This window comes from Nannospalax galili, unplaced genomic scaffold (genome assembly GCF_000622305.1).
Source record: "Nannospalax galili isolate Female #2095 unplaced genomic scaffold, S.galili_v1.0 scaffold940, whole genome shotgun sequence".
NCBI lineage: Eukaryota > Metazoa > Chordata > Mammalia > Rodentia > Spalacidae > Nannospalax > Nannospalax galili.
Genome location: NW_008346079.1, coordinates 178,433 through 203,182, shown reverse-complemented (window position 1 = coordinate 203,182; position 24,750 = coordinate 178,433). Strand labels below are relative to the sequence as shown.

The 24,750-nt window shown below is 45.4% G+C and overlaps 1 protein-coding gene across 7 annotated transcripts in view; it reads right to left on the bottom strand.

Annotated features, from left to right (window-relative positions):
* The window catches only part of Gria1 (glutamate ionotropic receptor AMPA type subunit 1), a 371,033-nt gene that overhangs the window by 234,128 nt on the left and 112,155 nt on the right, over positions 1-24,750 (bottom strand). The gene's annotated exons all lie outside the window — the stretch shown is intronic.

Here is a 24,750-nt window from a genome sequence, read left to right as displayed (position 1 = left end):
AGAATTTAGAAGAACTTCTGCAAATTAAACATTAAAACAGAAGACAGAAGTAAAGTGTAGGACGTCATGAAATAAGAAATACTCAGTAAAATCAATGGGCAAAGTCAAATTTGGCCCCGAAGAACTTGAGGAATTGGACGCACAAGGGAGCACAAAGCCGGCCAGTGTCAGAGACGCAAAAGGCGCAGTCACTACCGTCCTGTGGGCATGAGAAAGATCGGAAGTCCTTTACTGTACTCACTAAACATGTGACATGTCCTGTCATGGCGTCCTTTAGTGTAACCACTAAACATGTGACATGTCCTGTCATGGCATCCTTTACTGTACCCACTAAACATGTGACATGTCCTGTCATGCTGTCCTTTACTGTAACCACTAAACATGTAACATGTCCTGTCATGGCGTCCTTTACTGTACTCACTAAACATGTGACATGTCCTGTCATGGCGTCTTTAGTGTAACCACTAAACATGTGACATGTCCTGTCATGGCATCCTTTACTGTACCCACTAAACATGTGACATGTCCTGTCATGGCATCCTTTACTGTACCCACTAAACATGTGACATGTCCTGTCATGGCGTCCTTTACTGTAACCACTAAACATGTTACATGTCCTGTCATGGCGTCCTTTACTGTAACCACTAAACATGTGACATGTCCTGTCATGGCGTCCTTTATTGTAACCACTAAACATGTGACATGTCCTGTCATGGAGTCCTTTACTGTAACCACTAAAAGAAAAGAGAAAGACAAGTCATTTTCCAGGCAGCAGAGTCAAAAGTGGAAAATGTAAAATTCCATAAACACAGAACTGAAGAGAATAACGGAATGATTCAGTTAAACCTTTAGAGGGAAAGGTTTGGTTTGTAAAAATACACATTTAAACAAATAAACAGGGCTAGGACATAGCTCAGTTGGTAGAGAGCTTGCCTAGCATGCACAAATCCCTGGGTTTGATCCCCAGCATACAGCAGGCATAGTGGTGCAGACCTGCCATCCCTGTAGTCAGGAGGTGGAGGCAGGAGGATCAGACGTTCAAAGCCTTCCTTGGCTACATAGTGAGTTTGAGGTCAGCCTGGGCTACAGGAGCTAAAAAATAAATTAGTAAGTAAATAAATAAATACTAAGAATCTATTTCAAGAATTTAGAAGAACTTCTGCAAATTAAACATTAAAACAGAAGACAGAAGTGTAGGACGTCATGAAATAAGAAATGCTCAGTAAAATCAATGGGCAAAGTCAAATTTGGCCCTGAAGAACTTGAGGAATTGGACGCACAAGGGAGCACAAAGCCGGCCAGTGTCAGAGACGCAAAAGGCGCAGTCACTACCGTCCTGTGGGCATGAGAAAGATCGGAAGACACTGCGAACAAACTATGACAGGCATTTGAAAATGTAAATAAAATGAAAAACACCCTAAAAGGGTACAAACGACCAAAACTCACAGAAGGCACAAAAGAAGCAGCTGGAGTTTAAAGCCTCCACAGCCCCGCAGGTCTGATGACCTCGCTTTGGAACCCCAGACACATCGAAAGAATCCATGGTGCCCACCAGACACATCGACAGAATCCATGGTGCCCACCAAATGCAGACTTTCTGCACAAGAGGAGGCGGGGCTCTAACCCTCCTTCTGAGGGTGGTATAACCCTGATGCCAAATTGAACGGACACTGAAGAAATGGACATTGTAGGCACTTTGCTTCATGACCAGGGAGAAAATCTTACATGAAAAACTAGCACACAAAACGCAGGGGTGAGACACTTATCAAGCAGTTAGAGAGAGAGAACAGCCACTACTCATACTCGATATGACCGTATGCCTACGAAGCCCCCAAAGACTGCGCGGACATAATAGAATTTAATGAACAGAGCCAAGCCACTGAACATAAAACTACAGATAATTTATATTATCTTAAAGCAGAGAGTGACAGAGCTGGACAGTCAGTGTCCTCCTCTGGACTCCACCCGCAGGCTCAGGCACCTACATGCCCACATGTACACATTTGCATACACCACATATGTACATAAAATTTACATTTACATTTTTACAGTTAAAACAGAACAGTCTAAAAATAGCTTCATAATATCAAAACTTTGGGTATTAAATATCTATTAAATCTACAAAAGGTATACAAGAGCTCTGTGCTAAAAACAAATTCTCACTGAAAGAAAGATAAGATCTCAATTGGATTGATTTGCTTTATTCTTAGATTATAGGACTTAATGTTGGAAAGAATCCAATTTCCTAAACTGATGTATGTGATAGGCAATTTATAAGCTATCCTAGTATAGTGATGTTATTTTATTTTAGTTCATTTCATTTTAATCTTCACAGGGTCTTACACTATGCAGCCCAGGCCGCCTCGGAACTCATGATCCTTCTGCTTTAGGCCCCTTAAGTGTGGGTTTGTAGGTATGCATCATACCAATCTCTTAGAGTATTTCTTTTTAAAAAATTCAATGTGCAGGGGCTGGAGAGATGGCTCAGCAGTTAAGAACACTGGTTGTTCTTGCAGAATACTCGGGTTCGAATCCCAGCACCCACATGGCATCTAACAACTGTCCATAACTCCAGTTCCAGGGGATCCGACAGACTCTTCTGTCCTCTGTGGGCATTGCATGACATGGGTGCACTTACCTACAAGCAGGCAAAACACGCATACACATAAAATAAAATATTAAAAAATTCAATGTGCACAGCCTAAAATTTATGTTAAGATGTAAAAGTCTAACAACGAAAATAATTTTGAAGAAAAAGTTGGAAAGACATCCCACCCAGATTTTTTTTAAAGAGGTTAAATCACAACTAAGGAAGAAACCAATGGCCCAGGAAGAGAAAAGTTAGAGATAGAACCACACATATTTGGTCACTTGGTTTATGACAAAGATGCTCTTGAAGGTCAGTGGAGAAAGCACGAGACCTTTTTCTAAGAATGATACCTTCAATTTGGCATCTATATGGAAAAATTGATTCCAAACCCTCACATAAACCATACCATACACAAAATTGATTCCAGGTGGATTGTTAATCTAAATGTGAAGACCTGAGTCTCCAGAAGGTAATTTAGGAGAAAACAGCCATGATCTTAAGGTAGGAAAATAATTCTTAAACAGGATCTGAAACTATCTAAAAAAAAAAGAAACTGATACCTTGGACTAGATCAAGATCAATATTTACTGCCTCAAGAGAGTTCAGACGGGGCTGGAGAAATGGATTGGTAGGTAAAGCACCTGTCACACATGTACCATACAAGCACGAAAACCTTAGTTCAGATTCCCCCAGACCCATACACAATGCCAGACATGGTAGCAGGCTTCTGTCACATCAGGTTTCCTACCATGAGGGAGAGGCAGGCGCAACCTCCAGCCAACTGCGCAGGGACTTGCCAATGACAAAACAAGTTATCCCACTGCAAGCAAGGTGGAAGGGACGGACAGCCTGAGGCTGTCTTCAGACCTCCACACAGGCGCTGTGGCACGCACACATGGCACATCTGTACTCACGCACACACACACACACACATACACATGCATGAACACTAAAAAGGAGAGTTAAAACATTAACTACAAAAGGAAATGGATATTTGTAACACACACATTTGATTAAAGACTGACACCTAGAGCACTTGAAAATCAACAGGAAAAGGATGAGCTAGGGGAAAACTAGGCGAAGGAACGAGCTTTTATTCTCGTTAAAAGCAGACCACCATTTTGATAAACACACAAGAAGCTAGAGCTTAGGAACAATCAGGAGGGAGGTAAATGAAAATCACAATGAGTTATCACTACACCCCCACCAGAAGGGATAAAATTAAAATGACTGACAGCCCAAGTGTTCGAGAGGGTTGGAGCAATGAAGCTCATCACACACTCATGGTGGGAGTGTAAACTGGTGCAGCTACTTGGAAAAACTAGTTGGCAACGTCTATTAAAGCTGAACACTGATATAACACCCTTAGGTTCATATGTAGAATACAGCACCAAGACATGTATATGTGGCTGGAGAGGTGCTCCGTGGTTAAGAGTGCTTGCTGCTCTTGCAGAAGACCCGAGTTCACTTCCCAACACCCACATCTGGCAGCTCACAACTGACTGCACTCCAGTTCCAGGGATCTGATGTCCTCTTCTGGCTTCCATGAACACTTGACCATACTAGGCATGCACTCACACAGACACATACACGTAAATAAATTTTTAAAAAGACAGATGCTGGGCATGGTGGCTCACATCTTTAATCCCAGTAGTTGGGAGGCAGAGATAGGCAGCTCTCTGTGAGATGGAGGCCAACCTGGTCAATATAGCAAGATTCAGGCCAGGTAGGGCTATAGGGAGACCTTGTCTGAAAAGAAGCATGACCCCCACCACCCCTGACATGTGAATGGTCATAGATTCATTATTCTAGAATATGAACAGCCCAAATGTCCACTGACAGTAGAATTTTGGGAGATTAGGTTGTGTCCTCGTACACCACAGTTCTATCAACAATAAGAACAAATGGCCTGCCCCCATGTGAAATCAAATAGGTAAGCTCTACAGATTCATTTTTGAGTAAAGGAAACAGAGACGCAGAATTATATTGGATAATTATTTATTATGAACTCTAAAAAGTGAATGAAATTAAACTGAAATTTAGGAAGGTATGTCTGGTGGCCCATCAGTAAAGAGAATTTAGGATGAAGGAGACAAGACTGGACAGAGGTCTCTCTGGTGGGGTGGTGGGGTGCTGGGGCTGGATGCACAGCTCTGGGTGAAGGCGCCGTCTTATTTCTTGACCCGGGTGGTAGAGACTTAGGTTTTAACTTCAAGATCCATTACTATGATGCATGGTTTTGCTTCCAGACTGTGTAGTGGCTTTAACCATTTAGGTAAGCTAAAAGTGATTGGGGGACAGAAACCCAGATTTTCAAAGGAAATTATTAGATTGTAGAATGTTAGCAACAAAATTTTAAAAGCTGAGGCCTGGGGAGATGGTCTGGGAGGTAAAATGTTTGCTGTGCAAGTATGAGGCCTTGAGGCTCACACACACATGAAGCTGGGTGTGGTGGCGGGTGCCTGTGATCTCAGCTCTGCAAAGTTGAGCAGGCCGCTCCGTGGGGCTGGCTGGGAAGCCAGTTCAGCCTAAATGGTGAGTTCCAGGTCCCAGTGAGAGATCCTGTTTCATGAAACAAAGTGAGCAACTCCTGATGAGCTATGCATGCATGTACATGCCCAAACACGCACACATACACACACACACACACACACACACACACACAGACAGACAGACAGACACACACACAGGGACACACAGACACAGACACACAGACAGACACACACACAGGGACACACAGGGACACACAGACACAGACAGACAGACACACACAGACAGACATACAGACACAGGGACACACAGACACAGATACCGACAGACACACAGACAGACACACAGGGACACACAGAGATAGACAGACAGCCCCCCCACACACAGAGGGACACACAGACACAGACACACACACAAATTTAAAATGGAGAAGTCCATGTGGGCTGTACGACCCATCTATGAACTGCCACTCTGTAACTGCTGAAGGTATGCCATGGGCTTGGTAAGGAAATTGCAAACATTGGGCTTGATTCTAACTTGGTATAAGAGCTTGAAAAGTGGCGTCACCAGTGTCATTAGTGTATAGACATTAGAAAACCACTACAAATTCTGCCCCTCCCTCTCCTAAAATCAAGCTCCAAAGTAGAATTTCCTACTTTGGGGTATGCCTGCTTACTGCAGCCACATGACATTCAACTTCTTAGAGAACATAAGCCAAATAAATATATACACCTGTCCATGCACCTGTCCATCCACCCGTCCACCTGTCCACCCATCCATCCATCGACCCACCCACCCGCCATCCACCCGCCCACTCACCCAGCCACTCATCCATCCATCCATCATCTATCTATCTATCTATCTCTCTATCTATCTATCTCTCTATCTATCTATCTCTCTATCTATCTATCTCTCTATCTATCTATCTCTCTATCTATCTATCTCTCTATCTATCTATCTCTCTATCTATCTATCTCTCTATCTATCTATCTCTCTATCTATCTATCTCTCTATCTATCTATCTCTCTATCTATCTATCTACCTATCATCTATCATCTATCTAACCTATCTATAATCCATCCATCATCCATCCATCATCTATCTATCTATCTATCTATCTATCTATCTATCTATCTATCTATCATCTATCTATCTATCATCCACCCATCACCCACCCATCCATCCATCCACCCATCCATCCATCCATCCATCCACCCATCCATCCATCCAATGTATCTATCAGCTACTTCCCTTGTAACAGCATGGCCATTTGTGGAAAGGTTACTACACACCAAACCCTGTACTGCAATCTCTGGGTACCATTTAATGAACACGGTGTCCCTTTGATGTGGGAATCACTGGATCTGTTACACACATGAGAAAGTTGAGGCCCAAGCAAGTTAGGTTCCACACTGAGAACACACCTAGCAGTGGCAGGTGCAGAGACTGGACTCCTGTCCGCTTGGCCTGTCCTCTTCTAGCCACCACAGTGTGAGGCCATCAGGCCCAGCGTGCCATAGGAGGACCTTACAGAGCATGGAATTAGGTGCTTGCTTGTACAGTGTGAAAACGGTGGGAGAGCCAGAGTCCTCACTCTCTTGGGCACTCAGTAAGGCAGGTGGTGTAGCAGTCTGTCGTCCTGTGGTTTCCCTAAGGCCTGTGGATGTCAGCCAGGACAAGGTCAACCAGGTGTCCATAATGGTGCCACAGACTGATTTTAAAGGGTACAAAGAGAGCAAGAGAGAGAAGGAGAGGGGGGAGATGGGGGACAAGGAGGGTTAGGAGCGAGGGGGTGGAGAAGGAGGGATTGTGGGAGGAGGAACTTGAAGAGGAAGGGGTGGGGAAGAGGAGGAGGAGGTACCGTGGTGGACTGAAGGAACCACCATTGCTATAAACCAAGGACAGGACTGGCCAAGTGGTGAGAGAGCATTCGAGCAATTCCAAAAATGGAATTTTGATCTTGGAAAAGAGCACTAAAGAGGACCTGATTCTCCATCACAGAGATCTAGGAGTTGGTGTCCAGGATGCCAGCATGGCACGAAACACGATGGTATAGTAGAGTATATGTACTCCACCCCATGACCATTGATCCATGGCGATGGCTGGACCTCGGTCCAGCCACTGCCTCTGTGTGGCCCTCATCCTCCACCGGGTGGGAGTGTTGGAGCAGAATCACATGGAAATCAAGCCATGGAGTCTCTTCCAAATAACCTGTGAGGCCCGACACCACGGAAGGTGCGGGTAACGGCGAGGAGAGGTGGCTTTCTGCCCTACTCCCCTTGGTGGAGCCCCAGATTCTCTTTGCCCCAAACTTGGCACTTACAGGTTCATAACAGATATTTGAAAAATACGTCGTGAGGGTTGGAGAGATGGCTCAGTGGTTATGAGCACTGGCTGCTCTTGCAGAGGACCTGGGTTCAAGTCCCAGAACCCACATGATGCTAACTATCATCCATAACTCCAGTTCCAGGGGATCTGACAGCCTCTTCTGACCTCTGTGGACACTGCACAACACGGGTGCACTTACACACCTGCAGGTAATACGCCATACACATAAAATAAAAAATAACTAAATAAAAACATTTTTAAAAAGAAAATACATTGTGAGTGCTACAGTTTTGTACACTGTGAGTTTTCATAGTCTGGATTAAGACCCTAAAAACGTCCTTTAAATTCAAACACTTCCAGCTTCTAAAGATCTTGCCTGAAACCATGCTGGGAGCCGCCATGGCAGCACTGCACAGAGGCCTCCTCTTTGCGCATCCTGGCTGTGAGGATTCTCTCTCTGCTACCTTCCTGAGCTAGTTTAGGTATGTGCCTTTCCAGCTCATCCTGGGCAATCCGATACCACATGGAGAGGGGATTTTTCCTCTTTTCCTTGTTTTTTAAAAATATGTTATTAGTATTTTATGTGTATGAGTATATTGTCTGCATGAATGTAAGTGTACCCATTGTCATGCAGTGCCTTCGAAGGTCAGAAGAGGGTGTCAGATACCGTGGAACTGGAGTTACAGGTGGTTGTTAGCTGCCATGTAAGTGCTGGGATTTGAACCTGGGTCCTCTGCAAGAGCAGCCAGTGCTCTAACCACTGAGTCATCTCTCCAGCCCCCTTTTCTTAATTTTTTTAAACGATGATTTGATTTTTATCTTTGCCTGGGACATGTATCCTGATGACATGACGCTCACTCATAGACATAAGAGCATAGAAAATGTAATCCCAAAGCCTTCACATTCCCAGTGAAAGATCAGTGGGGTTACAAAAACACAGGCTAGTGGGCATGGAAAGTCACTTGCAGGGTGCTGGCATTACAAAGTGTAAATACTTTTTTGAAAATATAGTGTAGACTGTCGAGTCAGACATTGTGGTTAAACCTTAAGGTTATCTCCTTTTACGTATAGGATGATCATCCGCAGATCTAAGGTCTTAGGCTTCAGGTTTCCTGTTTGTGGGATGGGGTAAACTCATCCTTCATCTCACAAGGCCATAAGAAAGGATACATGCAAAGCTAAAGACACAGCCTGGGACCCAGCACATGTTTAGTGGACTGTAACACTCCTTCCTCAGTCTGACCACCTAGGTAGTACGAGATAGTCTCTTGGCAGCATCCCTGCAGGGTGGTCCTCTGCATGCAAACTCCCAGTGATGGAGATTGACCACCTGGGGGAATTAGCTTCATCCTGAAGCAACCTATCAGTCCCAACTTCCAATTTCCTCTCAAGACAGGGGAGCCCGTCCCCGCTCCTGGAGGTCACCGTCAGGATATTCCAGGTGGGGGTTCGAGGGTGAACGGAGGCTCTGCTCACTATCTTTAAACTTAAAATGAACAGAAAGCTCCACTTTGCAGCTCTTTGTTTCTGCAATCTCTGTGCAAAGCGCACCTGAATCCAAACTCCCCGGCTGCCAGACAGAGGGAGACTCTGGAATTAACTTTTAGCAACAGTGTTCCAAGGTGGTAGACAAGTCTCATCTTCCTTTCCTGGTTTCCCTTCAGCCTTCAACCTGGCAAGGAGCAGCCTACTCCCCTCCTCTGTCTCCTCAGGTTCCCATCTTACATTCAGCCTGAAGAGCATCTTCTATAAGCACCGTGGGCACAGTAGTCTGAAATCGCAAGTACTTCTTTTGACTTCCCTAAAATCCTGTTCTCATTGGTGACATTTCTTTATTAAAGAAATTCTAGGTCAGAGAGTATCATGTTTTGCTTCTGATTTAAAAAAAAAAATCTCACCTTGAAATCTCCATACTCCCATTACCAAACGTGAAAGACGGATTACATTCCAGATCAACTGATACTCAGGCGCCACTGACATTTCAAGGCTCTCGCTACCTCTCCTGGTGGTGGTGTCTTCGTGCATGTTTTATTGCAGTCAAGCTGCAAACTGCCTCTTCTTTGCGTCTGTGAATACGTATCTACACACACGCACACACACGCACACACACGCATGGGGACCACATCGCCAAGTCAACAGTGCATAAAGGTTTGCACAAAGGAGGGGAGAAAGGCAGGAAGGACTCATGGGAAGGAGATCCAGAGCTAGTCAAAGAAGGCTGGTCAGTTCAGTAGATCATCAACTCAATTGTCATTGAGCCTGTCGTAAGCTTTGAGCTCTTCCTAAATTCTGCAGCTTGGCATCCCAGGCTTTCCGCATCTCAAGAACAAACTGCCTTTCCAACTTTGTTCTTTCTAGTCCCTCAGTCTCCCCTTTGTAAATAGGTATTGTAACTATATATAAAATACATAACCTACATAGAGCCACATGGTCCGTTACCTAGCTGCCACCTTCAATACCTCCTTCTAGATTTTAAACTCCTAGAGGGCAGGACTAGTCTTCTGTGCAGGGTCACATTATCGTGGCACTTAGAAAGCGGCCTCTGCTCAGTGATACCTACTGATGATGCTAACAGTTCAAGCACACGTGTGCCAGGCATATGCCATTCCTTTCACTCCCTTCGCTTACTTCAAAGTCTCCCTTTCTCTGGACCTTGAGCTGTCTGTGACCTTGACCCTCTCCAACCGCTCTGCATAGACCTCTCTCTCTTACAGATTCGTCACTTCCAGGTGGAGGTGAACTCTGTCATGCTGTGCCGCTTCCACAAAGTTCACAAGTATTTTCCACCTGAAAAAGCACCGTCTTTTAGGGTAAATATTAGGATGCATTCAGGTTTTCTAAAGTGCCCAGCCTAGTATGTGTTCAGGGACTTTTCCTGCACCAAGCAATCCGGTTGAGATGATAAAACGAGTTAAACTTGAATTGGCTCTAGACTTAAAGTCAGCTGAAAAGGAAGGAAATTATAAAATCAGGAACCCTGTGGAAATGAACCTTTATAAAACTTACGTAACACTGGCGACAGACCAGAAACGTCACCAAGGTCTGACCTTCATTCAATTCTGTTGACAGGCAACTCTGTAGGTTTTTAGTGGATGACACCTTTGAATCAAGAGTGTACTAAAGGTCTGGGGAAGGAGGGTGGAGGGGTACTGAGAAGCACAGACCCGCAGGTAGCTGAGGTCGGCAGGCACCTCTGCAGTGAGTCCTCACTGGGGGCCCAGGCTTTGAGTCCCTCCTGGCTCTGCAGCGTGGGAGCCCGGGTTCTCTGCATGCCAGACATCCATCCTGCTCTCTTCACTTGCCACTGTGTAACTGCAGACTGACTGTTTAGCATTGTCAAGTTATATTTTAAATCCCCTGACAGTTTTCAGCACATTAATCATCCCCCTTTTTCTCTAATGTGTCATAAAATTAACTCATCATTTAACCCAAGCAGCCCATGTCACTTGTCTCTGGAAAACTAAATAAAATACAAGTCACGAGTAACCACTGTCCCTGAAGCCTCCCTCCTCTAAGCTTAATTGTACCTCCTTGATAAAACCTAGTGCAAAATGGCTGCTCTATGGTTTGAGCCTAAACTGTCCATCACAGACTCCCGTTTGGACCAGTTGTCCCCCAGCATGTGGTGCTGTTTGGGGAGGTAGTAGAGACTTTAGGAGGTGGAGCCTTGATGATGGAAAGAGGTCCCTCGGCTGGGCCTTTGAAAGTTGCATTTGGCCCCTGGTTCCTGACATATTCTTTGCTTCCTAGTCTACTGTGATGTGAACACACACTCTGGTACTGCCCTAAACTCAGCTGCTTTACCAGCAGGATGGGCTGAAACTCTGAAACCAGAGCCCAAAGATGTTCTACTGCTGTTCCCGTCAGGTACTGTGGCCACAGGGATGCAGAGATAACAAACATACCCATGTAAAACAGAGGACAAAATGTGTAAGAGGGACACGTGCCTATACAGGCATCTACAAACGTGATGAAATATACTCATTTATATAACGGTGTGTAGATATAGATGTATGATTGGCCATTTATATGGCATCCTGTATACTTGCTTCTAGAGTTTGGTGACCTTGAAGACAGGACTGGTAATCTTTTGTCCAACTTGGTGTTTCTTGGGGCCTTTAGAAACCACCCACTGTGCTCAATGATACCAAATCACAGCATCGACAACCACAGTCTACCTCGTTGCACGACCTCCCGGAACACCCAAGGACCCTCTGAAACAGGAATTCTCATTACCCCAGAAGATCATGAGCTTGTAGATCTCTGTAACTTGTCTGCAGCCGTGTATAGGAGCAGTGGGCATGCCAGAACACAAACCCTGTAGCCAGAATTCTTGAATCTTTTGTCCAACTTGGTGTTTCTTGGGGCCTTTAGAAACCACCCACTGTGCTCAATGATACCAAATCACAGCATCGACAACCACAGTCCACCTCATTGCACGACCTCCCGGAAGACCCAAGGACCCTCTGAAGCAGGAATTCTCATTACCCCAGAAGATCATGAGCTTGTAGCTCTCTGTAACTTGTCTGCAGCCATGTATAGGAGCAGTGGGCATGCCAGAACACAAACCCTGTAGCCAGAATTCTTGAAACTCAGCCTGAATTCTTGAAAAAGATCTGGTGACCCTCCCATACACTACATACCCAAAGGGAAGAATGTCCTCACAACATTGCACAAGGAATCCAGGACTCCAAGAGCCATGTTCTACTGCTTTCAGTCATGGGAGAAACACCATGACTGAAAGCAGCCTGGGAAGGGATGGGTTTGTTTGGCTTATGGGTTTCAGTTCATTATCCAGGGTCACTAAGGCAAGAGCTCAAGTAAGGACCTGGCTAGAACACCGATAACTGGCTTGCTTCCTTCTGCCAAGCTACCCTCTGACACAGCCAGGCCCACTGATGGCAGCACGCACTGTGAGCTGGCCTCTCCTACATTAGTTAGCAATCAGGAACATGCCCCATAGACATGCCACAGCCAGTCTGATGATGGGAGTTCCTCATTTGAAGCTCCCTCTTCCCAGCTGTGTCAAATTGCCAGTCAAGAGTTTAGCCATCGTAAGCAGACTTCAATTCTTCTCAATAACAAATGCACATTCAGATAGTCCCCACATTTGAAGCTCCCTCTTCCCAGCTGTGTCAAATTGCCAGTCAAGAGTTTAGCCATCATAAGCAGACTTCAATTCTTCTCAATAACAAATGCACATTCAGATAGTCCCCCAAGTGCTGTGTGGTGGAGTAATTTCTAATGAACATGTTGCTATTGACTAAAATTTCTCTTCAAAATAGGGCTGAAGGCTTAGCAGAAACTTTACAAACCATCACACCCCTGCAGCGTGAACTCTTCAAAGATTTTTAAAGAAATGTTCCTAGTAGGGTTTGCATGTGATTCCGACACTCTCCCCAGCAGGCCAGGTGCGGGCGGCCAAGTGGGCGCCATCCACCGGAGGCAGGGCGTCTGCTGAGGCAGAATGTGCGGCATCAGGGGAGGGGCAGCCTGCTCCCATCTCTAGCCTGCCGCTGACTGGAATGATGCCTGGGTAGCACTAGCACCCACCTCCTCAGATAGAACCAGGTCTGGAGACCATGTGTGGGTTTTCACTAAGCACCTTGTTAAACTGGTGATGAGCTTAGCCTCAGCTAGCCTAGAACTCACTATATAGTTCAGGCTGGCCTACAACTCATGATCCTCCTTCCTCTACCTCCCACGTGCTAGATTACAGGCAGGTACCAGCATACACCTGGGATTCCATCCAGTTCTCCGGTGCCTAAGAACTCATCACTGGCTCTGGAGTTGGGAGCGCTGAGATCTAGAGCCACCTCTCAGGTTTTTAACCATCATAGCCTCCTGCAAACCGATGGCCTCCACGTCCTCATCTGCAAAGGGGGCTGAGAATTCCCAAGCTGCAGCAGCCTTGCTCACAGTGAGTGAAAAGCCAACCCTCTCCCCCTTACAGAAGAGGCTGCTGGGGTGTAAGAGGGAAAGTGGGGTGCTCAGGGTCTCAGTGAGAGACCGTGACAGTGGGAACCAGAGCCGGGGTCTCCTGTCTCCCACCTCAGTGTCCTTCGCTGAAGGTGGGAGGGTGTATGACGAAGATGAAGCGGGTGCAGCAGAGGAATTCGTCTATGCTGTCAGGCCCGTGCAGGGAGTCGGTGCACCTAGAACTGACCGCTATTATCAGGGACTCAGACTTCTGATCCTGCTCACCTCCCGTGGCTCTTGGACATCAGGTCATGGCTCTGCCAGTTCAAGGAAGATAACCTCCTACCATGAAAGGAAGTCAGCCTTCAGGAACCACCTTCTAAATGACCTTCCAGCAGCCCCTTACCCCCTCTCCTTTCCAGTCCACTCTGGATGCAGTGGACACTGGTAGCCTGCCCTTACTCTGGTTCATAAACACTACAGTAGGCGTAAGGAGCGAAGCCCTGTCTTCCCTCTCAAGTCACTTACTTTCCTTTGCCATTGCCTTCTGCAGTTGAAGCATGGCCCCCTCACACACTTTCTGTCTGGAGAAACACATCCTGGTTTGGGCTTTTTATTTCAGGTTGAAACCACAGGGGAAATACTGTTCTAGACTGTTCTGTTCTCTTGGTTTATACTTAGTGCTCTGGCCTGTCATGCCCCATGTGGGATTCCTGTTCTAGGTGGCTGCTTTCATGAAGTTCCAGGGTCCTCAAGTACTTTCCTTGTTTCCTGAACTCACAGCGCTGGCCCTCTACACACTCTTCCCATTATGAAACAAATCATTCCTTCATTCATTCCAGTCCACTTCTGTCTAGTATGTTCTTTGTGTTAGACCCTGAACTGATTCTCAGAATCACCTGTGCCCTCCTGAAGCCCAGTCAGTGGAAGAAGCACACACAACATAAGTATTGTATCCTTGTGTTGATGCTGTAAGGGATTAATAAGTAAACAAAGTCATGAAGAACAATGACAGTAGCACATCCCCGCTGCTTCATGGTCGCTGGCAGGAAGGCCTCTGACCTGCTTAGAGTTCTGTAGACATGGACACCTCATCATTGAAGCCATAAACCTATAGCACGCACTTCTTTCTTTAAGTTGACAAATCCAAAATTAGGGGGGAGTAAACTACTAAAACCCTTAAAACCCAGATTCTACCCAGAGGACTTTGGATTTCAGTTTCAGGTCCTCCTTTCACTTGTGGAGGGCTTTATCTTTCTGTATGAGTGTGTTTGGGGGGGGGAGAGAGAGAGAGATTGTTTAACTGTATGAATGTGATTATCTTTCAATAAAATTTGTTGGACTGCGATCTTTGCTGTCTGAGGTGTTCCCTGCCTTTTAACCCTTTAATTGGCCGAGAAAACAAACAACACCCCTAGACTCACAATGCCAACCACAACAACATGTGAGGGGTTTTCAGATAATGGGAACACATGATTGAAGGTCTGGCCTAGCTGGGATGGTATTCCAGTTTCTATAGCTGTGAAAAAATGCCCAACACAAGAAAATCAGGGGAGAAGGAAACTGCTTTTGGTTCCGGGTCTTGGAGGTTTAGGTTTCCATTCATAGTCTCCACGGACTCTAGGTTTGTAGTGAGAACAAGATGGCAGTGGGGGCCGTGTGGTAGAGGCTGCTCACCTCAAGGTAGACAGGAAGCAGAGAGAAAGGAAGCACGTGCCTGTGCTAGTGGCTTGTATTCAGGGAGGCCCCCAGTCGGTCCTTTCTAGACACACCCTCAGACACACTAGAGGGCGAGCCTTGCTCCCAGGGGCCCCTCAGTCCAATCAAGTTGGGATGGACCATCACAGGCAGTGTTGGTCAGCCTGCTGTGTGCCGTTCAGTGGGATACAGTCATCGTCTGTTGTAATAACAAGGGATAAATTGGTACTCAACAAACATGGCCCACTTCTTTGATGAATACTATTCCTGTTTCAGTTATGTTACCATGATAGAACACCTTGACCAAAAGCAACTTTGGGGGACAAAGGGTTTATTTGACTTACAATTTCAGGTCACAGTCCATCACTGAGGGAAGTCAGACCTCTGAAGGCAGACCTGCTTGCTGGTCCACACAGCATTGCCTCTGATCAAAGAACCCACTTCACAGCCAAAGAAGTACAGCAGGAACCACACAGGATGCTGCTGGCTGTCTGGAAGACCAGCTCATGCGAGGGGATGGTGCTGCCTAGGGGATGGTGCTGCCCACAGTTGATGGGCCCGTCCACATCAATTATCATTCAAGACAATCTCCCACAGATGTGCCCGCTGGTCAACCTTGTCTTAGAAAGTCTTCATTTGAGAGTCTCTTTCAAGATAATTCCAGGTTGTGTCAAATTGACAGTTAAAACTAACCAGGACGAATGCTCATGGTACTGAAATGTGAAAGCAGTCATCAAATTAGATTTAGCATCATCATGTTGTAAGAAAAGGTAATTTTTAAAAGTTGGGGAAAATTTCTACACAAAATTGGCTGGGACTGGGTCCGGGAGAACTTCTGGGAAGGCAATCAGGCTGATCTCCCTGCCCGTCTGCAGCCTTCAAATCACCCTGAAAATCAGTTTGGAATTTTGTACCTCTGTTCAGTGACATGAACAACTAGGACTGGGTCAAGATGGAAATAAACCTTCTGACACTGAGCACAACAGCTGCACGGTCGCAGTTCACACTTGCAGTTAACACAATACCCCGCTCAAAGGGGCTCCACTTAGAACCTTTTCACACGCGCACAGACAGTCTTCTCAACTCTGAAGGGTACTAAAAAAATACACAGAAAATGTGTCCTTCTAGTAAGTACTGTACACACACTGAGGGGAACAACATTTATAGCAACAGGAAACTGAGAGTCAAGTTTAGAAACTAGCAAATGGAGATTTACTGCTTATATAATAACGGTATCAATGACAGCTTTCTAGATGGGAAATGAGGACACAATCTTTTACATATGACCTGTTGTCAAGAAAATATGGGTGCCAGCTACGTTTTTTAAACATTTACTGTCGGGGATGGGGAGATAGCTCAGTGGTTAAGAGTACTGGCTGCTCTTGCAGAGGATCTGGGTTCAATTCCCAGCACCCACACAGCAACTCACAACCATCTGTAACTCCAGTTCCAGGGGCTTCAATGCCCTCTTTTGGCATCTGTGGGTACTGCATGCATGTAGTGCATCTATCTATCTATCTATCTATCTATCTATCTATCTATCTATCTATCTGTCATCTATCTATCATTTATATGCAGGCAAACACTCGTATACATAAAATTTTTAAAAATTCACTGCCACTGAACCTATCAGTGGAAAATTACAGAAGTATCCCAAAGGAGACCAGGTGCCCAGAGTCATGGAGTGAAGTTATGTGTATCTGTGCAGACTTGGCTCATGCACAACTCAATAGCTTGCTGAGGTTCTAAATTTAGAAGGTGGTCAGAGACACTTCCAGGACTTGAAGATTGAGTAACTGACTTATTTGTTTGTTTGTTTATTAATGTTTAGGTGCATGTGCCTAAGTGTATGTATGTGCACTGCATGGATGTAGTGCCCATGGAGGTCAGAAGAGGGCACTGGATCCCCTGGAGCTGGGATACAGGCCGTGGTGAGCTGTCTGATGTGGACTGAATGCAGGTCCTGCGCAGCAGCAGGAAGTGACCCTAACTGCTGAGCCGTCTCCTCAGCCTGCTTTCAGGACTTTGCTGGTCTTTCTCAGTATTGAATTTTTGATGTTATGTGAACTGAGAACCTTTCCAGCAGTTCACTCTTACTGGCAAACTACTGTGTTCACTGTGCACCACGTCTGTGTTTTCTTCCTTTATGTTTTGTGGACTTGGTAAAATACAGCTGAACCACAGTGCAGCCCTTTCTTAAAAGTCTTTCCTATCACTTACTAATAAAGTTTTCACAAGTTCATGTCATCAGCGACCCTCTTTGAAGGACACTGTCCTTTGAGAACCACAATGTTGACAAATTATTTGTATTATGATACTTTAAAAAATGTACAAACCTGGAGGCAGTGGGGATGGTGCAGGAGGTGGAAGCACTTGTGTGCAGGCCTGGTGGCCCGAGTTCGATTCCTGGATCCCACAAGGTGGCAGGAGAGAACAAGCCCCTGAAAGTCATTCTCTGACCTTACAGGACCACCTTGGACATGTGGGAGAAATGCATTGAGAACTCAAGCACAGACCTCCAGAGCTCATGGAGAAGTCAGGTGCATTGTGGGAGTGCGTTATTCCACAGCTTCTATGGGGAGATGTAAGAGGGAGACAGGAGGATCCTTAGATACTGACAGGACAGCTAGCCTGATGTTCACAGCAGGAAAGCCAAAGAGACCCTGTCTTCAGCTGGAAAGTGAGGGCAGACACTCAAGACTATCCTCTAACCTCCACACACAATGCTATGTCACGTGATCACTTGTGTCATGTGGTCACCTGCACCCAAATAAATGTGCGCACGCGTGCATGCACACACACACACACACACACACACACAGAGATGTATAAACATCAGATCAGGACTCAACTCCCATCTTTATAGCTCTCTTAGAACTATAAAACCAAGGAAAGGGAATGGAGACATGGCTCAGTGGCTAAGAGCACTGGCTGCTCTTGCAGAAGACCCAAGTTTGGTTTCCCAGCACCAACATGGTGGCTAACAGCTGTCCGCAACTCTAGTTCCAAGGGATCCAACGCCCTCTTCTGACAAACACACATATACATAATTAAAAATAAAAGCAAGAGACTGAAGAGATGGGTCAGTGGTTAAGAGCACTTCCTGCCTTTCCAGAGGACCCAGGATTGCTTCCAAGCACTTACACAACAGCTAACAACTGTCCATAATTCCAGTTCCAGGGGACCTGACACCCTCTTCTGACCTCTGTGGCCGTTGTACCCATATGGTGCGCTTATATGCATGCAGGCAAAATACTCAGACACATAAAATAAAAATAAACACAAATCTTATAATGAATATACATCAAGCGGCACAAATGCACATTAGAATACTTGACTCTCTGAGAAGTCTTTCAGGTGACAGACTCCTGTGTGGGAAGCCGGTGGTAGACCCCTTTATAATAAATTCATGACGGATGCTGCAGATTCTGCTGAAACCAATATGGAAACTATTTTGCCTGGATTTTTGAGTCAAAATTCTGCAGAATAGATTTAATTAAAATGAAAGGTATCCGTCAGGGGCTTGGAAAAGTACAAATTAATTCACGCTTACAGCAGTGCGTCTGCTGCTTTGAGTACCTCCCCTGGCGTGATCTAAACCCAACCTACCTCACAGAGTAGATGCCTCCTCCTCTTTCTTTCCCAAAGGGACCATATGTGGTACTTTAAAATGTCTATACCACCTTCCCCCAGGCAGTACAAAGCACCTCATAAGCTTCATATTAATGCTGTTAATATACTCTGGAGACTAAATAGACAGTATGTAACATGCTCCGGGCTTCCAAATAAATGAGCATGCTCAAAGAGAAAGATGGCATTTTATTTCCAAGATACTTTGTTGTCTTTTCTCCCCCTCCATTTAGAACTCTATAAAAACGAATATTTTCTTTCACTTCTGTTATTTCTTCATTCATCCAAGGACTGTATATGAAGATTGGCACTGGAGGTTAGGAGGGTGGTCAGGTCAGCATGAAATGGTACCTAGTCTAAAGCAGCTAGGACGGGGTGAGGGGGGAAACATGCACACAGACACACAGACACTAACACACACACACACACAGACACACAGACACACACGAAGCTGAAGGAATGAGTTTTAAAGAAATAGAACCATGGGGCTGGAGAGATAGCTCAGTGGTGAAGAGCACTGGCTACTTTTGCACAGGACCCAGGTTCAATTCCCAGCACTCACATGGCAGTTAGCAATCATCCATAACTCTAGTTCCAGAGGATCCGATGCCTTCTTCTGACTTTTGCAGGCACTGCATGACATGGGTACACTTACACACATGCAGGTAATACATTCATACACATAAATAAATATATTTTTAAAAAAGAAATAGAATCATGAGATCACCAGATGGTTCAGCAAGTGAAGGCACTTGTCACACTGGTGACATGAGCTTGATTCCTGGCACCTGGTAAAGATGGAGGGAGAGAACTGACTCCACAAATTTGTCCTCAGACCTCTGCACACCTGACTTGGCATGCAAACTCCCCATATGTTATGAGCACACACACACAATAGTGATGATAAAACTAAAAATAAAATAGATTAAGCTTTGTAGTATAGGCCTGTAATCTCACTAATGAGGGTCCGATGAAACAGAAGGGTCACGGGTTCAAGGCCAGCCTGGGCAACCTAGTGAGATCAAAGAGGGCTGGGGATGTACCTTAGCTGTAGAACACTTGCCCCAAATGTATGAGGCTATAGGTTCAATCCCCAATATTGGAGGGGGGGGGGAGGAGCAAGGTGGTACGTGCCTGTAATCTCAACACTCAGGAGGAGGAAGCAGGAGAATTCTAAGTTCAAGACCAGCCTGGACTACAAAATAAAACTCTGTCTTAAACAAACCAAAACAAAAATATTAATAATAATTTAAGGACTGGGGATGTAGCTCAAATGATAAAGTGCTTGTCTAGAGTGCAGGAAGCCTGAGGTTTGAGCACTAGCACGGCATAAAATCCAGTAAGGTGGAGCAGGTCTGTAATCCCAACACTCAGAGGTAGAGGCAGGATTGGGAGTTCAAGCTTGTCTTTGGTTATACAGTGAGCTCCAGGCTAGCCTGGGATACCAAGACTCTGCTCAAAAAAGGAAAAAAATTCACCAATTAATAGAAAAATGAATATTTGAAAATCTGTCCTAGGACTTAGACGAAGGATCTGCCCTGGAAGACTGACTAGTGGGTAAGAAGGGCTGGCGGAGCGATGTGGGAAATTCAGGAGATAGATATGATCTGTTATCAAAAGTTAGGCCTCCTGGACCAATTTGAAAGGCACTGTTATAAGTCAGAGAAATCACACTAAACTGGGTGACACTGGGAAAGGCTGGACACTATGGTCAACGTTATTATTTAATCAGTGTTTCCTGTTCTTATGGGATTTAAGGCTTTACATAAGTATCTGACTTAAACTTTATGGTTTTATTTTGAAGGCAGAAGAATGAAGGCTTGGCAAGGTCTAGATGTATGTCCTGGGTCAGTAGAATAAAGTGTGGAAGGGTCAACATTTACATCGCCTCTTGGACCCCAAAGCCCTGCTCATTCAGTGTAACAGCTGAAGAGTTAGCCGATGCTGACTAACGGAAGGGTTAGCCAGTGCTGACTAATGGAAGGGTTAGCCAGTGCTGACTTACGGAAGGGTTAGCCAGTGCTGACTAATGGAAGGGTTAGCCAGTGCTGACTTACGGAAGGGTTAGCCAGTGCTGACTAATGGAAGGGTTAGCCAGTGCTGACTTACGGAAGGGTTAGCCAGTGCTGACTAATGGAAGGGTTAGCCAGTGCTGACTTACGGAAGGGTTAGCCAGTGCTGACTAATGGAAGGGTTAGCCAGTGCTGACTTACGGAAGGGTTAGCCAGTGCTGACTAATGGAAGGGTTAGCCAGTGCTGACTGCTAACAGCTGTCCGCAACTCTAGTTCCAAGGGATCCAACGCCCTCTTCTGACAAACACACATATACATAATTAAAAATAAAAGCAAGAGACTGAAGAGATGGGTCAGTGGTTAAGAGCACTTCCTGCCTTTCCAGAGGACCCAGGATTGCTTCCAAGCACTTACACAACAGCTAACAACTGTCCATAATTCCAGTTCCAGGGGACCTGACACCCTCTTCTGACCTCTGTGGCCGTTGTACCCATACGGTGCGCTTATATGCATGCAGGCAAAATACTCAGACACATAAAATAAAAATAAACACAAATCTTATAATGAATATACATCAAGCGGCACAAATGCACATTAGAATACTTGACTCTCTGAGAAGTCTTTCAGGTGACAGACTCCTGTGTGGGAAGCCGGTGGTAGACCCCTTTATAATAAATTCATGATGGATGCTGCAGATTCTGCTGAAACAAATATGGAAACTATTTTGCCTGGATTTTTGAGTCAAAATTCTGCAGAATAGATTTAATTAAAATGAAAGGTATCCGTCAGGGGCTTGGAAAAGTACAAATTAATTCACGCTTACAGCAGTGCGTCTGCTGCTTTGAGTACCTCCCCTGGCGTGATCTAAACCCAACCTACCTCACAGAGTAGATGCCTCCTCCTCTTTCTTTCCCAAAGGGACCATATGTGGTACTTTAAAATGTCTATACCACCTTCCCCCAGGCAGTACAAAGCACCTCATAAGCTTCATATTAATGCTGTTAATATACTCTGGAGACTAAATAGACAGTATGTAACATGCTCCGGGCTTCCAAATAAATGAGCATGCTCAAAGAGAAAGATGGCATTTTATTTCCAAGATACTTTGTTGTCTTTTCTCCCCCTCCATTTAGAACTCTATAAAAACGAATATTTTCTTTCACTTCTGTTATTTCTTCATTCATCCAAGGACTGTATATGAAGATTGGCACTGGAGGTTAGGAGGGTGGTCAGGTCAGCATGAAATGGTACCTAGTCTAAAGCAGCTAGGACGGGGTGAGGGGGGAAACATGCACACAGACACACAGACACTAACACACACACACACACAGACACACAGACACACACGAAGCTGAAGGAATGAGTTTTAAAGAAATAGAACCATGGGGCTGGAGAGATAGCTCAGTGGTGAAGAGCACTGGCTACTTTTGCACAGGACCCAGGTTCAATTCCCAGCACTCACATGGCAGTTAGCAATCATCCATAACTCTAGTTCCAGAGGATCCGATGCCTTCTTCTGACTTTTGCAGGCACTGCATGACATGGGTACACTTACACACATGCAGGTAATACATTCATACACATAAATAAATATATTTTTAAAAAAGAAATAGAATCATGAGATCACCAGATGGTTCAGCAAGTGAAGGCACTTGTCACACTGGTGACATGAGCTTGATTCCTGGCACCTGGTAAAGATGGAGGGAGAGAACTGACTCCACAAATTTGTCCTCAGACCTCTGCACACCTGACTTGGCATGCAAACTCCCCATATGTTATGAGCACACACACACAATAGTGATGATAAAACTAAAAATAAAATAGATTAAGCTTTGTAGTATAGGCCTGTAATCTCACTAATGAGGGTCCGATGAAACAGAAGGGTCACGGGTTCAAGGCCAGCCTGGGCAACCTAGTGAGATCAAAGAGGGCTGGGGATGTACCTTAGCTGTAGAACACTTGCCCCAAATGTATGAGGCTATAGGTTCAATCCCCAATATTGGAGAGAGTGGGGGGGAGGAGCAAGGTGGTACGTGCCTGTAATCTCAACACTCAGGAGGAGGAAGCAGGAGAATTCTAAGTTCAAGACCAGCCTGGACTACAAAATAAAACTCTGTCTTAAACAAACCAAAACAAAAATATTAATAATAATTTAAGGACTGGGGATGTAGCTCAAATGATAAAGTGCTTGTCTAGAGTGCAGGAAGCCTGAGGTTTGAGCACTAGCACGGCATAAAATCCAGTAAGGTGGAGCAGGTCTGTAATCCCAACACTCAGAGGTAGAGGCAGGATTGGGAGTTCAAGCTTGTCTTTGGTTATACAGTGAGCTCCAGGCTAGCCTGGGATACCAAGACTCTGCTCAAAAAAGGAAAAAAATTCACCAATTAATAGAAAAATGAATATTTGAAAATCTGTCCTAGGACTTAGACGAAGGATCTGCCCTGGAAGACTGACTAGTGGGTAAGAAGGGCTGGCGGAGCGATGTGGGAAATTCAGGAGATAGATATGATCTGTTATCAAAAGTTAGGCCTCCTGGACCAATTTGAAAGGCACTGTTATAAGTCAGAGAAATCACACTAAACTGGGTGACACTGGGAAAGGCTGGACACTATGGTCAACGTTATTATTTAATCAGTGTTTCCTGTTCTTATGGGATTTAAGGCTTTACATAAGTATCTGACTTAAACTTTATGGTTTTATTTTGAAGGCAGAAGAATGAAGGCTTGGCAAGGTCTAGATGTATGTCCTGGGTCAGTAGAATAAAGTGTGGAAGGGTCAACATTTACATCGCCTCTTGGACCCCAAAGCCCTGCTCATTCAGTGTAACAGCTGAAGAGTTAGCCGATGCTGACTAATGGAAGGGTTAGCCAGTGCTGACTAATGGAAGGGTTAGCCAGTGCTGACTAATGGAAGGGTTTGCCAGTGCTGACTAACGGAAGGGTTAGCCAGTGCTGACTTACGGAAGGGTTAGCCAGTGCTGACTTACGGAAGGGTTAGCCAGTGCTGACTAAAGGAAGGGTTAGCCAGTGCTGACTAAAGGAAGGGTTAGCCAGTGCTGGAAGGGTTAGCCAGTGCTGACTTACGGAAGCCCTGGTGGCGGGCATTTGGTTAACATTGTAGAGTGGTTAAATGACAAATTTCAGTGTTAGGGGAGCAGGTGGGAATTTTTAAAAGGTAAGTATATGCACATGTATGCAAACACAGAAGTGCTTGTCCAAACACACAGAGAATGTTCTAGAAAGAGGACTTTGGCAGTGGTGCAAAAGATGAACCAGAGAGAAAATATCAATTCATTGTATTTAGACAATGAGGTTGGCTGTTGCGTTCCAGTGGTCCTGTTTAGGCTGTGGCCCCCACAGAAGGGGAGACGTGAAGGAGGATGAGTTCCCAGCTCCCCATCTCTGCTTTAAGTCTCCCTTTACCCCTTAAGCTTTTCTTTCTCAGTTGTTATAACACCAAAAAGAGGCAACACTGCTCCACTCAGATTGGTGACAGACCTTAACCAACCAGCATCTGTTTCTATACTTCTACCCTAAGGTGGGGACTCTATCAGCAGGAAACTGCTGTGTGTGCAGAGATAAGGACTCAGTCCCTGAGCCAGAAGGGAACGTGGACACCTTAGAGAATGGAAGGGGGCATCACCAGGAGGAGGGTGGTGCTTGAAAACCAGAAAACCCAGGCCCTCAGAGTGGGTGGACTCTGGCTCTGGGGCCTCTCTCTACTTAGAGAAGAGAGAGGTGTCACGGTGATGGCTAATCTTTATGGTCACCTTGATTGACCTTAGAATTGCCATGGAAACATCTCTGGTGTGTTTATGAGGATGTTTCTAGAGATGTTTGACTGAGGGAAGACCCACCCTGGATGTGGGTGGTACCACCTCATGGACTGGGGGTTCTGGACTTAAAAGGAGAAAGAGAGCTGAGTACCACCATGCATCTCTCTCTGCTTCTTATAGAGATGTGATGTGACCAGTCTCCTGCCTTGTCCACCACAAGGAACCGTATCCCCCTAACCGCAGCCAGAACAAACCCTTCCCTCTCTAAGCTGCTTTTTGTCTGATAGTTTAGTCATAACAAGAAAAG